This window comes from Dipodomys merriami, unplaced genomic scaffold, assembly GCF_024711535.1.
Source record: "Dipodomys merriami isolate MVZ:Mamm:240054 unplaced genomic scaffold, mDipMer1.0.p SCAF_12, whole genome shotgun sequence".
Classification (NCBI taxonomy): domain Eukaryota; kingdom Metazoa; phylum Chordata; class Mammalia; order Rodentia; family Heteromyidae; genus Dipodomys; species Dipodomys merriami.
The window spans coordinates 17,356,483-17,364,099 of NW_027202493.1; positions in this window are offsets into that span (position 1 = coordinate 17,356,483).

A 7,617-nucleotide genomic window follows, 5' to 3' on the forward strand; every position below is an offset into this window, starting at 1 on the left:
TGCTACATAGTCCAGGCTGGCTTCAAACTTAGGCTTGTCTCAAATCCATGCCTTCCTTACAGGCAAGTTAGAACTGAAAATAAAATATGACATTTGTATAAAATGTGATAATTTTATACAAATCTTACGGACATATTCAGTGGCATGTGTGTTAAATGTTTCATACTTTAACAGAACAAGAGAAATTTCTGTTTTCCCTTCTCTGAACTTGATCCTCGCCAGTACTCTATTTCATTTAATTACCCCAAATATTCTATATTTTATTGAAGATAAAATCTAAGGTCAGCTTTCTCTTTTTTCCCTTTTGTTTGATCACATTCTAAAAAATTATTCCTGTCAAATCTGAAATCCTTCCAATTTTCTCTACTTCCAATACTGCTCTCTTATTTAATTACAACCATGTTTATGTTTCCTGTCTTACTCCTGTACAAAACTAATTCCCACAACATGGTCATTGTAAAAGATAAATCTGATTGTGTCATTCTCTGTGTTAATATCATTTAATGGCATCCTGAATGAAATGGAACTCTATCACCAATACCTGCATTCAGTGCATGGTCTCTGCCTCTCCTTTTCATTTCACCCAATTCAATTTTACTCCCTTTAATTACACACTTATTTTACAAGTAGTCCTTTCAATAAGTATTGTAAAGTCATTATTCTGAGCGCTCATGTGTACCTACAATGCATCTATCATGTATCTGTCTAAATCCTTCTTTTCAAGGTTTATGTGTTTGTATATGCTATGAAAGGGTCAATACCATTTTATTTATAAAGACTAACAGCTATGTTAGGAATGGTTGATACAGATGATGCATTCCAGAAAAATTCAGAAGAAAAAGGAAGGAAAAGAAGGAGAAAGGGAGTGGAGAGGAGGGAAGGAGGCCCTGGGTTCGATTCCTCAGCACCACATAAGCAAAAACAAAAAAGCCGGAAGTGGTGCTGTAGCTCAAGTGGTAGAGCGCTAGCCTTGAGCTGAAGAGCTGAGGGACAGCGCCCAGGCCCAGAGTTCAGGCCCCACGACCGGACCCCCTCCCCCCCCCCAAAAAAAACTCCCAGAATGATACAAAGAGGAAAATCAAAACCCTATATACCTCATTTAAAAAAATGAAATGTATTTCTCTAATCTTAATTCACAAGGGCACAAGCACAATGACATGAATGCTGAATGCCATTACTACAGTATCGATTAATCTATCAGTGCTCCTCAAACGCTTTTCTGATCACACAGTATCATTAAAGTATCATTCAAAAATTGAAAACACACTGGACACCAGTGGCTCATACCTGTAATCCTAGATACTCAGGAGTCTGAGATCTGAAGATCATGGTTCAAGGTCAGCCCAGGCAGAAAAGTCCCTGTGAGACTCTTATCTTCAAATAACTACTCAAAAACTGGAAGTGGAACCATAGCTCACAGTGGTAGAGCACCAGCCTCGAGCAGAAGAGCTCATGGACAGCACCAAGGCCCTAAGTTCAAGCCCCACAACCAACAAAAAAAAAAAAAAAAAAGAGAGAAAGAAAAAGAAAGGAAAGAAAGAGGGAGAGAGAGAAAAAAATAAAGTAATTTAAAACTATGTCTCCTTATACCTCTGAGTTGGTTACAACTCTTTCATCTAAAATTAAATTCTGCTGTATAAAGATGTTTGTGATTGAAAACACTGTTTTGATTAACAGATGAATGCTTTATTCCTTTATAGAATAAAAATGTTGTCACATTTAAGCTTACAAAATGTTTTTGCATTCTTCCAGAAAAAAAATATCATGTGCTTAGGGCAAGGGCACTACTGGGAATTAGAAAGCTTTGCTTCTGCTTCTAGACTTATTGCAAACATGCTGTTTGGCATTAGCATCAAACTTCCCACCGCCTCAAATTGCTCATGTGTGAAATGAGTTCTTCTGCTCTACTACTGGTATCTGCTTAACAGGAATGATATGAGAATTAATTAGGGAAGTCTTTAATCTGCTCATTACTACTTCATTTCAAAATAAGTGAATTAGTTACTTAGTAGTTACTATGCTTTCCTTAGAAATGATACTTTCAATTTGATGATTTCAAAAGCAGCAGCCAAAATTCAATCACTGAGCACTTTGAGTTGGGAAGGGCAATGGCCAGCATTGTATAGTGTTGTGTTCTCCATGGACACAGAACTGCTCACCAGCCTTCTGTTCCCACAGTGATGCAGAATAAAAGGTAAACAGCTGCTCTTCCACAGTGAAATGAAGATATCCATATTAACCAAACACATTTGAGCAGATGATAATTGTTCTCAAGGGATAAAAACAACACCTTGTTTTGCTGAGAGTTCTGATACAGATGGTACCAAAAAAAAACAACCCAACAACTCTGTAGCGTATCTCCTAAAATAAGGTTTTGTGTTGGAATTGACTGATTTAACATGGCATATTAAAATGCATGCTTTTATAATACAATAAAAACAGTGACTACAATGATAATTTTAGAAGAATATAAATGTCATTATAGTATTTGAGTACCTTGACGTAGCAGACATAAAAATATATGTGAATACATTGTGTATTTTTTATATCTGAAATGTAGTCAGAAGATCTAGAGCACACACTTTGTAAATAAGACTCAGTATAAATCCAGATAATTGGATAAGACACTTGCCATTGGTAACTTTTAAAGATTCTGACTCAGCTCCTTAAAATAGACTGCAGAAGAGACAAGCTTTATTCCACTACTAGCTGAAGAAAAACATTAAATATGTTGAATTAAAATTCAAGATATACACAGTACATTACTTATGACTGAATAGTAATTAAAATTATGATTTTTTTGGTTAGTTATAGAGCTTGGACTCAGGACTTGGGTGCTGTCTCTGAGATTTTTTGCTCAAAGCTACCACTCTGCCACTTTGAGACATAGCTCCACTTCTAGTTTGGGGGTGGTTAAGTGGAGATAAGAGTCTTATAGACTTTCCTGCTAGGCTGGCCTTGAACTACAATCCTCAGATCTCAGCCTCCTGAATAGCTAAGATTACAAGCATGAGCAACCAGTACACGGCTTAAAATCATGAATTTAAAATTTTACAAATGTACAATGTATATGTATGTGAAGAGCAGTGAAAGGCATATTGTTGACAAGCCTGGGTTTATTTTAGTCTTGGATTTATAGGTGAGCATGGGCTAGTCAAAGACTGTCAATGAAGAAACAGTACAATTAGACAAAAATTATCTCCCAGTTTCTTCTGAACTAAAGTCTTTTATTTATCTCTAAAACAAAATCCATGCTTCCTTGATAGATAGTAAAAAGGAAGGCATTAAATATACTGTAAAATTTAATGTGACTTGTGTTTAATGTTTAAAACTTTGAAATGTTCAAATGATTCAATTACTACACTTATACAATACCAGGCTGTTTTCATAAGACACATATTTTAAGTACATATTGATAGTCATAAACTCATATATGGAGCAAATTCTTAAACCAAACCAAGTGAACAGTTCACTTTACCCCTTTTGAAGGAATACACATATTTAGCTACAATAAATAAGGTCTATTAAGGTTTTAAGGTTGTACAATAGCATGAGAAAAATCAATAACTTTTTGTTTTTGTTGCACAATAGCATAAGCAAATCAATAACTTTGTGTTTTTGTTAACACTACACTAAAATTAATCAATTAAAAATGTTTCTTTGCTCTGTAAAGCAACAAAAACTATTGCAAAACAAAAGTAAACAGAAATACAAAAATCAATAATGTCCAGAAATGTTTAAAGACAGCTAAATTGACTGAATGCTGATATGGTAGGAAATCCTTTATATATTTGCTAGTACCTCAGACCTCAGAGATGCAGGCTCTATCATTACATTGTATAAGTGGACAGTACACACACATAGAAGCGTTAATGGTTTAAGCTCCTATGGCTCCCATGTGGCAGATCCTGGATTCAAAGTTGGGCATTTTAACATTTACAGTACATTCTCCAGCCACATAATACACATTATTTAGTTTGAGAGCAACAAATAGACCAGGTTAGCTAAACTACAGAAAATGATGTGGTGTAGAGGCTACAGTTAAAATGTATGTGATGCTGTGCTATAGGTCAAGGAATTTGAATTTAATTTAATAAAATTTCTGAAATTTTCCGAACAGAGAAGTAACAGGATGAGAGCAGAGACATAAAGTGATTCATCTGTCAAGAGGTACAGCGTGTGCTGGAGACATTTTAACTTAAGAAGCTCCTATTCTTGTGAAAATGAGTCAACAGTGATGAGAAAATGGGGGGAAATGTAGGGCAAAGATGAAAAGGAGCTGTGAAAATAAAAGTGACTAAGACATGGTAGCCAATTAGTACTGGAAGAAAAGTGTTGAGAAGCATTTGTGATTACAGGAAGTCAGATGGATTTAAAACTACATGATACTACAAGGCCTCATGCACCTCCATGTTTACTGAAGCACTGTTTACAATAGACAGGATATGGAAACAACCCAGATGCCCTACTGTACAGCTGAATGGACCCAAAAATTGTGGTACCTATATACAATGGAATATTTTGCAGCCATTAGAAAGGACAAAATAATGGCATTTGCAGGAAAATGGATGGAATTAGAAGAAATCATGCTGAGTGAAGTTAAGCCAAGAGCAAAGAGTCAAAGGGCACATGGTCTCTCTGACAAGTGGACGTGAAATCCAAAACATAAGGAGATATGACAAAGTAAACAAGACTGGAATAAAAAGGACCTCCACTCATCTGGTTGAATCATTAGTAAATGACCTCCATGCTGCTGGCCACATATATGGTATGTATGTGCACATCAGAAGGAGGCCATAGAAACAGAGGGAAACAGGGGAAAACATACAGCAGTAGGACCCATCAGCTGCACTGGTCATTGATCAAAACAAACTAAGCAATTCAATGGCAGTGATGAGAGGGAGGGAATGAGTGGGAAAGAGGAACACTAAGCAAAAGGAAAGAAATGTACATATCACCTGATATGGAAGAAATAACTGTATCGTCAAAGCTCATAGAACTCATAAACTTTATAGACCACGAAAAAGACAAAAATTTGCCCCATGGAGGTTAGAATGTGTTTGTGACTTTAACAAAGTATCACTATCCCACAATATTGTAAAATTTGTGAAATTTATGTGATCACTTAATCACAATAAAAAATTGCAAAAAGAAAAAACCCACATGATGCTGTTACAGAAAAAAGGTTGTCACAAAGTACATTCAATTGAGTATATAGTTAAGGACAGTAAGATGATTTTGATTTTAGCTTTTTAAAACAGACCCTGAAGCCTCAATATAATGTCACTAAGTTCTGAGGATAAAATAAGTCTCTTCCTAAAGTCATTTCTGGGCAGAGGAGATTAGTAAGGAAATATTACAAATTTTCAAAAATAACTGCCTAGAAGTTACAGAGATATCACTAAAGTACATTTTTAGACTCTGGAGCTTAAAAGGATGTGATTATTGATCAAAGAAATAAAATCCATATAAACTTGGATATAGTCCCAGAAAAGATATTTTTCATTTTAACTCACAGAAGAAAAGTTTGAAATGAAGTTTCTAAATAAAATAACTTCTGAATAATTCATATCATACAATCTCTACATCTGTGGTTTTGCAATTACTTATCTAAATGATTTGAAATAAAATTAAAAATTGAGAGAAAACTATGAGGAATATTACCTATATGTATACATATGATGCACACATATTCATGTTTACATATCTACCTTTTCATACATAGTCACTATATTAGTCTGTTAATTTGAAAACATTCACATTTTTACCGTTATTTTCTGCATTAATACTTCCAGTCATCTATTTGTGAACATGTGTGTGTGTGTGTGTGTGTGTGTGTCCTAGTCCTCAGGTTTGAACTTTGGGCCTAAACACTGTCCCCGAGCCATTTTGCTCCAGGCTAACACTCTATCACTTGAGCCACATTTCCACTTTTGGCATTTTGGTAGTTCATTAGAGGTAGGAATCTCATAAACACTCTTGCCGGGGCTGGCTTTGAACTACATTCCTCAAATCTCAGCCTTCTGAATAGTTAGGATCATAGGCTATGAGTTACCAGTACTAATTTTTAGTGATATTTAAAAAATATTCACTAAAAATTAAATTTATTATGCTATCTCTCCACTGTCCATCAAATATTTTAGTTAAAAGGTAAACTTTGTGGTATTTTGTATACTTAAATTCATTAATATGCTTATGTTTTAACCCTACATTTTTGTTTCAAAAATATACTTCTCTTTGTTACTGTCAATAATGTAGCAAATGTGCTATTTTATAATGTAATGTTCCAACTTTTTATTAATTTCTCTGAACAACAGTCATGTAGGTGTGTACATTTATAATATATATACATATATCTTATAATAAATAATCCAAACACTTTGTAGGCAAATATTTATAATCATTGTAATCTCTTGCAATCATGAAAAACATACTTCAATTTCTGTGTTTAAGATAAAAATTCCATATATTAAAATATATTTTACATGTTGTGCTTTTATAAAATGACTGTAACAAGAAACCAATACATTTTATATATGCACTTGTTAATTTTAAGTGCTCAACTGGAATAATATATCATGTCTTTCCTTAAAAGAACACATTTGTAATGTGTAGTTAAGATGATCTATTTTCAACTGTAAAATTGTTTCTTTGCTAGAAACATCTGAATAGACACTGAGTAAGTTTAGTGACACTGAAGAAGAATGGCTTTATTAACAAACTCTGAACAACACAGAATCAAAATAAGTTGAACAGATTCGAAACATACTGATATATCTTTAAGATTTCTTTATTCAACAACTTGTCAAACTCCAAAATGAATGCCAGAATTCCTCCTCAATGAAAAATATAGAAATTTATAGTCAAAATTTTCATGCATATGCTTCAAAAACTAAATATTATGTCTGATAAACACGAGCAGATAACTCTACTTTTTACATGAAAGTTGAGTAGGTCTTCTGGACTGAGGTTGCCAGACCACTAAAAAATAGTGTAGAAAATATTGACCCACTGTGGTATTTCTTAGTATGTCCCTTAATTTATGATGATCTCAGTAACAAAGCCATATGAGTAAGGAAGCACATATCAGGAGCAAGGGTAACATGAAAAACCCTAGTGATTTCCAATCTTAATTCTGATTTGATTTTCTTACCAAATAACAACAGTTTTCATATTTTCATGTAAGAAGATAACAAGCTCTCAATCATAAAAGATTTGCATGCACAGAATCATTTGGTGAAGAGTATATCTCAAGTCCCTTGAGTACCTAATAGGGAACAAAGGAAACTGTTCTAGTATTGGAACTTCAATTTAGAACCTGACTCTTGCAAGGCATGCTCTCTCCCACCTATGCCACACCTTCCATTCTTTTGCTTTTAAAGCTTTTTTTTTGGGGGGGGGGGGAGAAGGAGGGTAAAGTCTTGAATTCTTGGCTAATACAAGCCTTAGATTGTGATCCTCCTATGTGTACCTCCCAAATAGCTGGGATTACGGCCATAAGTCAAGTTGCCCAGCTTCTTTTTGAGACAAAGTCTTGCTTGTTTTTTTCTTGAAATGGTCTCAAATTGAATTCTTCCATCTCTTGTCTGCCTCTCATATAGCTGGGCTTTCACTCAT